The sequence below is a fragment of the Platalea leucorodia genome (assembly GCF_965183815.1).
Source record: "Platalea leucorodia genome assembly, chromosome: 18".
NCBI lineage: Eukaryota > Metazoa > Chordata > Aves > Pelecaniformes > Threskiornithidae > Platalea > Platalea leucorodia.
In genome coordinates this window covers 5,016,700-5,031,867 of record NC_138840.1, presented here as the reverse complement: position 1 = coordinate 5,031,867, position 15,168 = coordinate 5,016,700, and the positions used below count along the sequence as shown (strand labels likewise).

Sequence of the window (15,168 nt, the reverse complement as noted above, 5' to 3'; positions counted from 1 at the left end):
TGGCGGGGGGACAAGGCCCCGTCAAGCTCAAGCGGGAGCCGCGGGAGGTCGAGGCTCTGAGCCCGGAGCAGGATCCGTCCCGGCGCTCGCTGGAGGCTGGAGAGGCCCTGGCGGTGCCCGTCCTCGCCAGCGTCCCCAGGGCGGTGGCCGTTAGGTGGCACCAGGCACCGCCCTGCGGGGACACCCCGTCGCCAAGGCAGGGTGCCGTGGGGTGCAGGGCCCCAGCCTGGCCCGGGGGAGGCACCCGGCTGCTGAGCACAGCCCCGGGCACCCACCCCACCGCAGGGCCACCACTGCCACCGCAGGGCCACCACTGCCACAGGGCCACCACTGCCACCGCAGGGCCATCACCCCACCGCAGGGCCACCACTGCCACCGCAGGGCCACCACTGCCACAGGGCCACCACTGCCACCGCAGGGCCACCACCCCACCACAGGGCCACCACTGCCACCACAGGACCACCACTGCTGCCACTATGGGGCCACCACCTCACCACAGGGCCACCACCGCCATCACAGGGCCACCACTGCCACCACAGGGCCACCACCCCACCACAGGGCCACCAGTGCCATCACAGGGCCACCACTGCCACCACAGGACCACCACTGCTGCCACTGCGGGGCCACCACCGCCACTACGGGGCTACCACTGCCACTACGGGGCTACCACCGCCACCACGGGGCTACCACTGCCACTACGGGGCTACCACTGCCACCACGGGGCCACCACTGCGGCCTGGCCGGCAGGCAGGGCAGCGAGGCCCTCGGTGCTGGCGAGGGGGCGGGACTCCAGCCCACCGCCACCGCCGTCCCGCTCCCCCCTTATCGCCCGCGGCCACCGCCTGCGCGGCACCGATAGCCCAGGCGTGGCCCCGCGGCCGGCGGGGATAAGGCCGGGTTTTTGGGCCGCCGGAGCCGCGCGGGGACCCCGGTGAGGAGCGGGGGCGGCTCCGGTCCTGCCTTGGCCCCGCGGCGCCCTTATCGGCCCCGGCCATGCCGCTGGCGGGGCGGCGTCGCCCCCCCGGGGCACCTGCGGCCTCACCTGGGCGACCGCAGGCCGGGGGCTCCCCCCGTCCTCCGGGGAGGGCTTTTCCCTAAAAAAGCTAAAAAAAGGAGGCAGGTGAAAATGAGCATAAAAATCTATAAAAGGCCCAATTCTGCCGGTTCGGGGGGGATTTGGGGCTCTGGCGGCCGCGCCCTGCAGCCCCGGGGACACCCGGGGACCCGCAGCCCCCGGGGGGGCCCGCGAGAGCACTGTCTCCTTATATGGGCTGGTGACGTCACGGCGGCACTCGCAGGCCAGCGGTGAGGTCACGCGCCCCCCCCCCCCCGCGGGGGAGGGGGAATCTCCTCGCCCCGCCCCTTCGCCCACCGTGACGCCACACCGTCACCTGCCCGCCCCGCCTACTGCAGCGTCGCGTCATCGCCGCCGGCCCCGCCCCCTCCGCGGCGTTGACGGGCGGCCGCGGCAGCCAGTGGGCGCGGCCGGCGGCGCGGGAGGGGGGCGGGGCGCGCGTGACGTCAGCGGGGGGCGGGGCCTGCGGTGCAGGTGGAGGCAGCGCGGTGCGGAGCGGAGCGCAGCGGCGGCCCCGGCCCGGGTGAGCGGGGGGCCCCGGGGGCGGTCAGGCTGCGGGCGGGGGGGTCCGGGGGGGCCGCAGTGGGGTCGGGCTGGCGGGGACGGGACACAGGGGGGCACGGGGCGCTCTGCGGGCGCGGGGGGGGTCGGGCTGGGTGCGGGGTTGCGAGGGGACGTGGGGTGCTGTGGGGTGGGGGGATCCACAGTGGGGTCAGGCTGGGTGCGGGGTGACCTGGGGCTGGGGGAGCCGGGGGCACCCATGGAGGTCAAGCGAGGCGTGGGGTGCTCTGGGGTTTGGGGGGGTCAGGCCGGGTGTGGGGGGACCCACGGCGAGGGAGGTGTGGGGCGGGGGGGTTATGGGGAAATGCGGGGTGTCCCGGGGCTGCGGGAGGCCGGGGGCGCCCCAGGGGGCGGAAGGGGGACGTGGGGTGGGGGGGTGGGGGGTGCAGGGGGAGTGGGGTGCAGTGGGGCTGTAGCAGGGACCCCGAGTGGGGCTGGGGGGTGCGTGGGGCTGAAGGGGAGGGAGGGTGTGGGGTGGGGAGGGCGGGGGGCCCACAGCGGGCTCGGGCGGTGGATGGGGGGCGCGGGGGCCCTGCCCCACAGGGGTTGCCAACCCCCGGGCTGGGGTGCTTCCCCCCATAGCCTTGTTCCCGCTGGCGCGGCGGAGGGGAGGAGGTGGGTGCAGCCCCGGGGGCCGGGTCCCCCCTGCACCCCGCGGTCACGGCAGCGGCACCGGTCGTCCCTCCCTGGGAGGCGACAGCTCCCGCGTTGGCATCTGGGTCCGGCTCTGATTTCTCAGAGGCGTTTGGTGCTCGCTGGGGTCGCGCCTGAGCCGCAGCCTGCGCAGCCCGGGGCTTTGGGGCGGCCGCGCTCTCTCCCCTCTCTCCAAGACGCCGTCTGCGCCCGCCGAGACGGTTCCCGAAGCTGGCGGCCGAGCTGCAGAGTGCCAGGAGCCGGGGGCCTCCTCCTCCCATCGATACCTGCCCCGGCGCGGATCGATGCCGCGCTCAACCGGGCAGCGCTAAAACCTCACCATCAACTTTCTGCGCCGTTCCGCCTGCGCGGCTGTGGGAGCGGGGCGTTCATCTCCCACATCCCCTTTCCGACGGGGGTGCTTTGCGCTGGTGTCGCAACCAGAGGAGCGTGCGGTGGGACTCGCCGTCCCCGGCGGTTCCTGCAATCTCTTTCTTTCCTGAATTTCACCCTCCTGCAGCCGTAGCGGGACGAGGTGTCGGTGAACCTGCTTGCTAGTCCGTGCTGTGGGCTGCCCCTGGGGCTTCTGCCTTCCCCGCTTCCCGGTGGGCTCGGCAGGTGCCGCGGGGTCCGAGCCTCTGGCCGGCGTCGCAGGGGACAGCGGCTATCTTTAGGGTTGTGTTGCAATGGAGGGGTGTGCCTTGGCTCGGCGCTGCTGGCAGCCGCCTCCTCGCCCGAGGATTGATTTACGCCGAGGCTCCCGCATGGGAAAAATCAACATTTGCTCTGCGCTTTGCAGGAGCGGGTGTTGGGGTGCCCCGTCCTCCCTGGGGTCCATAGCAGGGCCGTCGGGCGGCGTTGGCAGCTGCCTGCAGCGGGGTCGCTGCCAAAGCTGCTGGCCGGCCCTGCCAGCTCGGGCAGGCAGCAGGCAGGGGCTGACAGCAGGCGACGCGCGCCCTGCGCGAGGTCAGGCTGCGCGAGGCGCGCGGGGCTGTGGTTTGGCGCGGGGTGCGCCAACGGCCCCCCGGCACCCTCGCCTGTGCTTTGCCACCACCCGGCAGCAGGACTGGGTGAGCCGGAGCGAACGCCTGGGGATGGGGAAGGCTGGCGGTGCGAGGAAATCTCTGCTGCCCCGCGGGAGAGGGGCTGCCTTGGGGCGCGGGAGCAAGTTAGGTTCTTGAAAGTGCACCCCAAAACTGTCTCCATCCCTCTGCTGCTCCCTTCCTAAGGCTTTAACGAAGGCACGGGCGCAGCTCCGGGAGAGCCGGGGTCAGGGCTGCCGCCGGCAGCGCACGCTCCCTTCTGTGTCCTCTTTCTGCCGGAGTAACCCGGTTAGTCCGTGGGAGTAACTTGCACCCGCGCCAGAGCTTCAGGTGACGCGGGACTGAGGTTCCCTGTTCGGCTTAATCCTTCCTCCGCCGCCGTTGCCCTGCCCGCGTGAAATGTGCCCGTGGGTGATGCAGCTTCGCCGTGCCTGTCCCCAAAAGGAGGCAGCTGAAACTCCTGGAGCAGTTTGTCCCCCCGCCGGGGTGCGCAGCCGTGGCACGGCTCCTCTCGGAGCACCGGGGCGTGCGTAGACGTGGGTCTGCCCCAGCTCGTCGCGGCGCTGGCAGCCCCTCCTGTTCCTCACCCAAAGCAGGGCATGTGCCGCTTCTGCATGTCGTGATGGTAACGGCGAGTCAGCAGCAGCAAAAAGTTCCTCCCTGCATCAAACTGCTTCCCCGTGGTTGTGCTCAAGCTGTTTTGCGGGCGGCGGGGGCCTCCCCCATCCCTTCGCTTGGCTTTGCCTCGTGCTTAAGAGAAACTTCAGGCCTTCTTGAGAGGGTTTGAAACCCTGCCGAGGAGAGAAAGTGCCTTCTCATCCGTGGCGGTGCTGCTCTGACGAGGCTCCCTCCTCCCGACGCGCAGCCTGGCAGCTGCTGGAATTGCCTGCAGCCGCATCTCTCCACAGCGCGCGTCCCCCCGGGCTGGCGCGGTCCTTTCGGAGCTGCGGGTGGGTGAAGATTGCTCGGAGGGTAAGCAAAACATCAGCCGTTCTCTGAGCGAGGAACTCTGAAGATATGTCACTAATTTAATATATAACGAAGCTTTTTCTGAGCTCCATCCGCAGCCGTTCCCCGCTGAGGAGAGCAGGCTGCAGACGGTCCCTACCCCGCAGGGCAGATGTTGTCCCTTCTGTGCCGAGCAGTGTTTTACCTTTGTGTGTGTTCCCCGCTGTGGGAAGAGGCTCAAGGCCATGGTGGCTGGAAGTTTGGGATCAAAATTGGCTCTGGGCCATGCCGGGTGCTGCAGGTTGGAGGTGTGGGAGCTGTCGGAGGTGTGATTCAGGTGGGGGGGATGGACTCACCCACCGTCAGCCTGGAGATTTCTCTTTGAGTGAGCTGCCCGGGAAGGATCTGGATGTTTTGGTTGTCCCTTTTATGCATTTTTTTCTTCACCTAGCGATTTGTGCGAGGCTCTGAGTCAGGCTTCGGGGGGAGATGCTGCAGCCGGCTCTCCGTGCTTAGCCCGGGACCAGCGCCGGGTGTGGGACTGCGGCTGGGGCATGGGGATGACCCCTCTGAGCGGTCTCGCGCTCTGGACGTGCCGCTGAGGCCGTGGTGGCTCGGTTCATGGCTCGGTTCATGGTGCTCGGGGTTCCTTACGCCATGAGCACCAGGGCCGTGCTGAGCTGTGCCGTGCTGTCCCCGGCTGGGCTGGCAGGGACAGCCAGGGTGGGCTCGGTGGGGCTGCGTGCCCCGGGGCTGGTGGGGTCCGTCTGAAGCGGCCAGCCCGTCTGCGCGCTTCTCCCCACTAGAGGCTGCTGATGAACGCAGCATTTTTCTTTCCCTGGCTCTGACAGAGCAGCGGGGTCTTGAATTTGCAGGGCTGAGCATCCTGGCTTGAGCTTTTCCTGCTGATTCACCCTGGAGACAGCAGCGGGCTTCCCCCGGCAGCGGCCGGGTTGAGGGGCTCATCTGCTCCCCTGCCAGGCCCACAATAGATCCCCCACTTCATTAGGTCTTAATTAGGCAAATGCACCGGGACCATGTGCGAGGACATTGCCAGGGGACAGGGATCATGCATGGAGCCAGCGATGCCGGCTTCCATCCCACCTGCCTCGGGGGTGCTGAGGGGGTTTTTCCAGCTGGGCACTGAATGCGGAATGAGTTCGGCTTCTCGTATTGTTTTCCCGGAGGATGTGTGCGCAGCGATAACTGCTTCACCCCTCCGGCGTATCCCAATTGGCAGAAAAGCCAAGGATTAGTTAAACGATGGAAGGGATACTTCACCGTTGGGCACAGCTGGGCCGGCACGGTAAAGCCGCCCTGTAGACACAAAGGAGACTTCTTCCAGGGCAGCTGGTTTAGTACCGAACGCCCAGGCAGGATGGTAGTGTGGAAAATAACCCCAGACCCTGGAAAGATGATGAATCACGTCACAATTAGGTGTAAAATGAAAGGCAGTTGCTGCCGCGTGGTAATAGCTGCAGCGGAAGGTGCCTGGGAAGGAATCTGTGGTGTTGCACAAGACCCCGCTGCCTTCGCTAGGGACGGGCGCTGCCGGGAGGGCAGCGCGGTGCCAGCTGGCTCCGGCACCGAGCAGGCAGCGCGGCTTCCCCGACAATGGCAGCGTGGCGCTTTACATAATCTGGGACTTGCAAAACAAGCTTGAAGGTCTGGAAAATCCTCCTGCTATTGTTGGTGCTCAAAGTTTGCTGAATTTCCTGGTTTGATCTGCGGGTCTGGTTTTTGTTTTGGGACTGCAATGGGGAAAAATGCACTTTGCACAGAGAAAAGAAAAGGGCGTTTGTGGCGTTTAATCCACGCCTGCTCCTTAGACGAAACTATTTTTGTGGTTCACAAGAGGTTTTGAGCAGCTGCTCGCAGCTTTACAGGGCTGCGGAGGACTCTTCGTCTATCCAATTAGCATGGTTTGTCTCTAGTCCCCTCCTGATGCCCCCCGAGAAAATCCTGAAATATCAGGCGTGCAGGCACGGGGCGCCGTGGGCAGCGCACGCACAGGCACCATCTGGGTTCCCGGCCCAGGGGCAGAAAACGCCAGGTCGAAATGGCTTTGTGTTGTCTGAGCCTCGTGCGAGTTGGGCCCTGCTGCTCTGGGAAGGCTCTAAAGCTGCCTCTCGCTTACAGATTTTAGGAGGAGAGGCTGGAAGGGAGCTTGGGTTGTCTTATTTTGCTGTGCCTCTTAGCTGGAGTCATCTGCTGCTGCTTCCTGCAGCTTGGCGATTTGAAAGCAGCTGGGAAAATGCACCCGGGGGGATGCTGAGGCTGTCGGGAACCGCCCCAGCCCCACGCCGGCCTGTGGACGGCCACGGGCTCAACGGCGGTGCGTTGCCTGGCCCCTGGGAAGTGTTTTGGGGTGTGGGGCCTGCCCTTGCTCCTCCATTTGCTCATCCCAAAGCCTTTTGCCAACACAACTAAAGCTGCTGATGCCCTGTGCGCTATTCAATTAAATGAACGAATCCTGTTAAAATGTTCTCCGCTCCTGTCTGTAAACTGGTGACTGAGAAACCTGCCTTTTCCTGCCGTTCCTGGGAAAGCTGGGTCTGGTAGCAAGGAAGGAGGTTAAGTTCTTGCTGGTCCGCTTAATGTGAGGCGAGTTTTGGCACCCTGCTAAGCAGCAAAAAAGGAGGAGGAACCCTGGCCTGATGGCACAAATACATCCTCTTATTAGAGGCGGCTTCGAGCTCCTTTCATGTAGGTAATTACATCTGGCCATGGTTGACCTGAGCTGGATTCAGACAAGGGGGTGTGAGGCTTGACGTGTGCTGGGAGTCTTTGGAATGACCGAGCTCCGACTGCAGCGGTGTTAAAGCAGCCTCCTAGGTGTTGCAAACAAGCCAGCGCATCGCAATGATGGGGTGGGAGATGCGGGGAAGCTCTGAGCTTGCTTACGGCCTGGAGAATCCGGTGTTGGTGCTGAGCTCTGCTCGGCGTGGGTGGGAGCTGGGGTGGACCGATGTCTTGAAGCATCACTGTAGCCAGGGCGCTAATGCAGCTGATGCATTACAGCGTTTATCATGCTGTACGTGACCTCTGTGAGCAGATCCCTGCTTGGTTGCTGTCCCCCGATTGCAGCGATGGTTTAGCTGCTTGCCAGACACCACCAGCCTTTAAGGGCTTGTATTTCTGTATCTGGTCTCCAAAAACGCTTGGAGATATGGGGTAAGCTGTTTGTGGGCACTTCAAAACTTGAAGGGAGCTCTTTCTCTGCATTGAGGGTCTGTATCAAACAGGAACAGCACCGAGTTGCCTCACTGCATCTGCGTGAACTCGAATGCTGAGCACGGGAGCAATGGAGGGCAGATGCTGGCCCAGCCCTGAGCCACGTTGGGCTGTAACGTGACTTTCTCCGTCTGTGTTGATGTTGTGCTGGGGTGCCTGTGCCTGAGGTGGAGGGGAAGCTCTCCCGTATGGCCGGGATCGGCCTCGGCCAATCTGCGGCTGCGAGGAGCCCCGCCGCGGGCTGGCAGATGGGGTCAGCGCTGCTCGGGGATTTCCTCGGATGCGGAGTGGAGGCTTTTAATAGCAAACGTGGTCATCTGTATCAGCGCATAGCCTGAAACCTGTCCCTTAAAAATACCGCCTGTCAGCTGGGATGTGACTGAGCAAGGCAGTTCACTCTTTTCAGAATTGTTTCACTGGTTTTGAGTAAAAATGAAATATGGTTTAAAGCTATCGCTGGTGATGCTAACGTGCTCGTGGGTTTGGGGTGGAGCTCCTCCCTGGGAGGCAGCCTGGAGAAAGCCCTGCCTTCCTTGGGAAGGTTGCTCGGCCCCGTGTGATGGTCGGATCCTTCCCAGTGTCCTGTGTCGGATCCTGTGCCTCGGCCGAGTGCCAAGACTTCAGCCTTCTAGGAAAGGCAGCGGGGGCCGGTGTGGGTTTCCCTTGATGCCCGCTGCCAGCCCATGGGTGCCTCGCGAGCGGCAGTCGGAGGTGCTGGGGAAGCATCCGGAGCTGCAGATGGCTCGTGCTGGGGTTGCAGCGCTGTTTGATCCATCCGAGCTGCCTCTCAGTGGGAATGCACAAGATATCCAAGTGCAGAATTGAGCCTTGCTGCTGGCCAGGCTTTTTTCTGGTGCCACTGTTTTTCCCCCACTTCTGTAGCAGGAGGCAAATGTGGTTACGGCAGCTGCCTGGCGCTGGCAGTTTGCATCTTGCCTCCCCTACAAACTGCCTTCAGACTTCTTGGCTTTCTGACCCCTGTTCTGGTTGATACTAGGCTGTTATCGGAGTTCAGCAAACTGTGATGATCACATCCGAGCGTTGTACCTCAAACCACCTGGCAGCGCTGGGCTGGATGAAGAAGCTCATTTGCATGGGGCGGTTAATTCTCTGTATGTTTTAATCTCTGTGACCATCTGTGTTCTTGCCTGGGCTGGGGAGACGGGAGCTCTTGGGATTTATTCCAGGAGGTGAGTGTGGAGAGGACTGCTTATTCTGTGTCTGCCGAAAAATGCCCCGGGTCAAAGCAGGACAGCCTCATTAACTCTGGGAACAGTTGTTCCTGCATCTTCAGGCAAAGAGGCCTCAGCTCTGTCCTGGAGGCACGTCCTGAAAAGCTGCAGGGAGAAGGCAGGGGCAAAAGGCACTTATTGAAAATGGGGACCTCTGTGAATGCTTTCCGGCATACAAACCCAAACACAGAGGTCTGCGATGGGCTTGGCTGGTGCCTGGAGGGCTGAGGTCCCTCCAGGGAAGGCTGTGTTGGTCTGGGGAGAGGTGGTGTGCTAAAGCATCTCCTGGCCGCCCTGAAAGCCCTGCCCCAGGTTGTGGCAGCCTCTGGGTATGAGCCTGCCCCACCAGCAGCCACTGCAGTCTCTGCTCTGGTGAACGCCACGGCTGGAGCTCAGATTTGAGCTTCAGAAGCTGCTGATGAGACTGGGGTGCTCACATACAGCACTGAAGTCAGGACCAGTACCTATAGGTGGGCTGCAGTAGCATCTCCAGAGAGACTTGTGCAGGCTGCTGCTAAGAGAAGCTTTTTTGCAAGCAGTGCCTGAAGCCTTCCTTGTTTTGGGTTCTCACATTTGCAAGCCTGAGGCTCTGGAACTCATCACAAAAGCCCCAACCAGGATCCCGCTGACCACAGGCTCTGCACGTGGCGCAGGCAAAGGCAGCACTTGCTGTGGGCTCTGTAGAGGAGCACCCGTCCCGTGGGGCAGCGTGGCCCCGCCAAGGCTGCTGCTGACATCCGAACCCAGAGGGAACGATCTCTGCCTTGTAATTAAGCTCTCTTCTGCTCCTGTTCACCCTACTAATGAGTAGTCTCGTGGATGTGCTCCTTGCAGCCGCGGTGCTCTGGATCCTCTGTGTGGCTCAGGAGCTGGAGGTGGCTTTCCAAGAGAGGCACCTGCAAAGGGCAAACCCAGATCTCCGTCCCTGTCTTGTTGGGGTGAAGCTCATGGGCTGGGAACCTTTGACTTTAAAGGCTTTTCCCTGACTGCACCGCACCCTGCGTGCTGTAAATGCATCTGCCAACGCACATCCCGCTCTCTTAAGCGAGGAAAACCCTTCCTGCTGTTCATGCTGGTAGGGCCAGGCGAGATGGAGATGTTTTCCCTGCCGTTGGTTGAAGGACCAAGGCTGCCTCTTGAAAGGAGAGCTCTTTGCCTGCTTGCCAGGCTTTTGGCATCAGTGGATAATAACACTTAAAAACAACCAGCGCTCCAGCTAAATCCTCTCCTGGTTCAGCAGTTTGGGGTTTCAGTCTCAATAGAGACTGTCAGCATGGCGGTGCATCCCAAAGGATGGGTGCAGGCTCGTGCCCGTCTCTCCGGTGCGGCAGGACGGCTGTAGAGGAGGAGCATAGTCCCGTGCCCGGTGCAGCGCGGCACTGTGCTAGGCTTCCGCTGCTGCCCTCAGCACTCGACCGTGCTCTGGTGTCAAGCAGGTCCCCGGACCCTTGGCGGGGCGGTGGCGGGGCCGAGGATCTGGCTGGATTTCGGCACCCTGCTCGGGCCCCGGCGCGTGCCTGCTGGAGCACGCAGCCCGCCTTGCTGCGGCTGAGACCACCATTGCTCTCTTGAACCTCTTCATTTAGTTAATGATCCTTTTGTTGAGAGGATTAGGGTTTAGAGGCCTCTGGCAGAGTGTTAATTAAATTAAGTCTATGGGTGTTTTGTTGAGTTTTTAAAGCCCGCTAGAGGGCTCAGTTGGAGCCCTGTGGAGTTGGGGCTGGAGGCGCTGGGCTGCGTCCATCCCCTGCAGAAGTTTGCACGAAGAGTTGTGCAAGGCCGGAGGAGCCGGACGGACGCAGAAGTGCACGGGGCCAGTCTGCAGCCTCCGCACCGCCGCTTGCCGCTTCTCCAGCCCGGCTCTGCCCGGGGCTCGGCGGTGCCTGGCCCGTGCCGTGCCGTGCTCTGGAGGCCGTACTCGCCGGAGGCTGGCAGGCACGGGACGCCTGCGTCACCGCTTGCTGTATTATCAGCGTTAAGTAACGTCAGGCTAATTTTTGTTTTTTTTTTTTTCCTTCCCCACTCGGTGTTTACATTTCTAAGAAGTGGCTCAACGTGAACGTCCGGTTCCACCTTCAGTTCTGGGAAGAGTCAGACACCGAAGTTTTTACGTGAACTCTGTTGCAGCGCTCATGTAAAATACAAGTGTGAGCACTGGGCTTTGCGGCTCGAGGGATTTTTCTGGCGGGTGTGTGGTTTGTCGTGTTTAGCTGGAACTGCTTATTAACCAGTGTCTCTTCTCTTTTCTCTTCTATACACTGCCCCGTGATGGATTTTGGTGCCTCGCCTGCGTGGTTTGCCTGGCTGTCTCATCTCTGGGTAAGTACCTGCTTCGTTAGATCAGTGAGGGGAAATAGCCGAAACGAATCATTTGAAGTTAAATAATGAACTGGCTTGTTTATTCTGTCTTGAACTCTGGAGCATTGATTGTTATCAAACAGTGGGATTTACCTTGTGTGTGTGAAGATTTTGGATATTGAAAAGCACTTCATATAGCAATTTCCAGGCCAAGTTTATAACATGAAAAATCCCCCAGCAGTAGTTTTTCTTGCCAGCCTGGGCTGCGGAGCACTGACCTGGCAATAAAAGCGCACTAAGCGCCAGCAAGCGAGCAAATGGAAGTGAAAATGGTTTTGGTAGTGGAAAGCAATGCTCCCTGTTTTTCCCCAGATGCCTCCTGACAGCTGTTGATGGTAAATCAGTGCTGTGGTTGTGTAAGGGACTCTGAAGGTTGGAGCGTGGCGCAGGGCTGGCTTCCCCTTTGCAAACCTGCAGATGCGTGGGGTGTCGCAGGGCGTGGAGAGGAGCCCGAGGCCCTTCTGGCAGGAGAGGAGGGGAAACGCGTGTCGAGCTTGGAGAAGTGCGGCAGGCACCCATGTTTTCAGCTTGTGTTCACGGAGATTCTGCTTTGCACGGGGGGAAGAGTGTCCTGGTGGGGTGGATTCTCGTGGTTTCCCAGCGGAGGTGTGGTGCCTGCCCCTGCGCCTGGGAGTGAGGTGCTGTTTGTGCCTCTCAGAATAAGGTGTGTGCGCTCAGGGTGGAGGAAAGAAAGGGGTCTCTGCTTGGTAAAGCTGGTTCTTTGGATGCAGTGGTGCCTTTGCGTTGAAGTTGCTATCTCTGGAAACTTCAGAAGGTTTTAATTTACTTTTTTTAAAAAAAAAATGTAAAGTATCCTCCTGCTAAGTTTTCCCATTTCCTGTCTGTTACCTGTCCATTACCCCTCCCCAGTAATATCCGCTTCTCTCCCAGTAACGGAAAGGACTGTGCATATTTGGAGCAGCTCTGCTCCCTGCCCGAGTGCTCAATGTACTGCCAGTCACTGACGAAAGACTTGAAGGGAAAGCAGAGGAAGGTGCTAGGAACAGATTGCTTTGTTCTTAAACTCAGCATTATTATACGATGCCTCACAGGGGAGGGCAGGAGAGATGAATCAAATCCAAGCATAAACCTGTTGTTCTTACACAGAAGTAAGTGAAGCACTGTATTTGGAAGCTGAGCAGCTGTCTCCTGTCCTGAATGAGCTGCTCTTTGCTACCAAGTCTCTAAAAGCAGGATCATTAATTAACTAGAGAACCTGCCTTGATCAGAGGTGCTGAGCTCCCATCCCCACCAAACACCCAGCCGTTATTTGAATGCAGAATAAAACTCCTCCGCACAGAAGGTGTAACTGCAAGAAATGCAGGCTGGCAGCGTGCTGGCCGGGAGCTCGTATTTGGAGCAAAATGCAAGTGCTCGCTCATGTGGCTGTCGGAGTGGGTTAGCGAGAGGCATGCCTCTACCGGCGCAGCAGCTGTAGCTGTGCCAGGGTGTCCCGGACCAGGGAAGCGGCAGCAGGATCTTCCTCCTTCGTGCTTGAGCAGACCTTCAGGACACAGTCGCCCTTCTGGTTATCACTGTGTGACAAGTCTGTGGTCGAGGGTGAATCTCTTCCTTGGGGAAAGCTGGTAACCTGAGCAACCCCTGGTTTGCTCTCCCCAGAGCCGCCTCACTGCGACTTTTGTCTGTGTGAGCGGTCTGGTGTCTTTCGTGTGCTGCACAGAGAGCAGAGAATTGCGTTCAGTGATCCTGCTTATTCTAGGCTTTCGGGGTTTTGACCCTGATACGAGATGAAATTTGCTGCTTGCTGAATGCTTGGTATTAATCTTGGTCAGCAAACAAGAAAGCTAAGTGGTACCTTGTTAGCGATGGCAAAGATAACGGTTGCGTGGTACAGTTTCACTGGATCAGGGACAGCCCTGACCTTCACCCAGCAGAGAAATCGGCAGGCTCAGGTTGCCATTCCATCTCTAAGCCTGGCTTATCTCTTAGGTAAACATAAAATGCATAGGAGCTGTAGTAAGCGAATCTCCTCTCCTGGCCTGATAAGTGTTGGGCATCGGTCCTAAAAGTAGCACACCAGCAGCTTCCATGAAGGGATGTGCTGCAAGAAGCTGGAGGGCAGAAACCGTGAATAAAAATGCTGAAGATGCAGGTGCAGCAAGAGGAGCCTGTGGCATTTGAGGTTGTGCTCTTGACCTTCAAGCTAAGATTCACATATGTTGCCATTATTTGAAGCCTGTCAAGAAATCCAAAGTGAGGTCATGCGCGCTGGCTGACAAAAATGTTCAGAGCTATCTTTGTGGCAAGGGAGGTAGTACGCGCAGTGTGTCTGTTAACGGGCTGCTGCTGGGCTGCGTCTGTCCGTACGTTGGCATTGGTGATGCTGGGAGCCACGTGTTGTGATCTTCAAGTTTACCTGTACATGAAATTGTTTCTTTCTATCCCTTAATTCCTGGGTCACCTAGAGAAGGGCATTGCTTCGTGAAGCCGTTGAACAGCAGTTGTGTTGTGAACTCGAGTCTCACCTTAATTCTTATTCACATATAGCTCAAAGAAGAAGAACAAATAAGGTCGTCTGCTTTTGCGCCTTTCAGTGAGGTTTTCTGCTTCGAACCTCTCCTGGCGACGTGGTAGCAGGGTATCCCTTTCGCTTGTCCCACCTCTTCAGAAGAGCCCATCGGAATCCCATGCGGTGTCAAGTTCTAGGGCTAGCTTAGCTCAGTGGTTTCACTTTAACGCTTTGTAAGGCACTGAAATAGTTCTCATTGTGGTGTTTAAAATAGCAGTGCTGCCTTTTGAATTACCATCTAATTAAATGAAAGCAAAAACTCAAAAGCAAGTGAGCTTTCTGCATCTCTTGTTGCATAAGAAAAGCTGTTTTAGTTGACCTAAAAACCAACATTGAAAAACAGGCTAAACAGAGATGCTTTCCTCCTAGCTCTGCGGGCAGTTTGTAGCAGTTGCTACTGTTCTTGGAGAGCCATTCATGCGGTGGCAGCTGTGAGCCCTCTTCAAAACAGTTACTCCTTTGAGACTTGCTTCCCTTTTGCTTGATGGTTGGAGGAACCCTGCTGTGGAGACAAATAATTAGAAATAAAAGATGGCAGCTTAATGATTATTAGCTTCTTTCTGACGCAGTCTGCGGCGAATGCAGGGGTAAGATCCGGCTAGCGTGCATCTCAAAGCTGTTGCTGCATTTCTTGCTCGAAAGATTTACCGCGTACACCGTGTTAACTTGCAGCCTCGGTGGACCTGCAGAACGCGCTGAACTAACGGAGTTATGTTATTTATTTCAGTAACAAACCTTTTTCAGAGAGGACGACTCTTGGCAATTAACTGTGACAATGGCAACGGTTCAGATGAAGCATGCTTCCTGCCCTCTCCTCCCCGTCTCTCCATCCATACCCACAGCTTTCCTCTGCGACCTCTGATTTCCCCCCTCTCCCCTCCTCCAGCACTTGGATTCTGCCTATAAATCTGAACTGCTTTGGGTTTTCTTTATAAAATGAGCATGGAAAGATAGGGCCTTAAATAAAGCCTCAAAATGCCTTATTTTGTAAAGCTCCAGAAAAGCTGGCAGCAATGTGATGCTATCCTCTGGGATTTTGTCCTATTGATATTAATGTTTTTGAAGCTGGTATCCATGACTGCCGGTTTCAAAGGTTAATATACTGCATTTCAACCAAACAGAGAAGTCTTGTTTTTTTTTTTTTTTTTTTTTAATTTGTGATATGGAAATGTGCACCAATTAATCATTGCGCACCTGCAGAAATGCCTGTCTCAGCAGGCTTTGGCTGTGCTGTGTTAGGTTATGGGATCATCTGTAGAAAGGACTCGGGGTGATGAATCTGATCCAGTTATTAGCTTAAGACAAACCCTGCGAGGTCTGAGGAGGTAGCAGGTAGGGGAAGCGGCACTGAACAAGGTGGTGCAGAGCTTCAGCTCTTATTTCTGGAAGAAATAAGGTAGCCCGTGCTCTGTTTAGAAGCTGTATTTGCTCTCCGTAGCTAAAGTCTTAATTAAATAAATATTAGGTCTTGCTAGGCGTCCCTCGCTGATGTGCAGGTCTAGCCTGCGATAACGAACTGCTGTCAGTTGTCTAGTGCTGGGTTCACGGCGTGGG

At 58.5% G+C, this 15,168-nt stretch overlaps 1 protein-coding gene across 3 annotated transcripts in view; it reads left to right on the top strand.

Moving 5' to 3' along the window:
- Positions 1–1,536: 1,536 nt before the first annotated feature.
- EPB41 (erythrocyte membrane protein band 4.1) overlaps positions 1,537–15,168 on the top strand; it is a 93,352-nt gene continuing 79,720 nt past the window's right edge. Inside the window, exon 1 of one of the 3 annotated variants that reach the window (XM_082329546.1) lies at positions 1,537–1,598. The gene's annotated coding sequence lies outside the window, so the exon portion shown is untranslated. Of the gene's footprint in view, positions 1,599–10,881; positions 11,046–11,241; positions 11,420–15,168 lie in introns of those variants that run through there. The other 2 variants (XM_082329545.1, XM_082329547.1) reach the window with 2 other exon arrangements.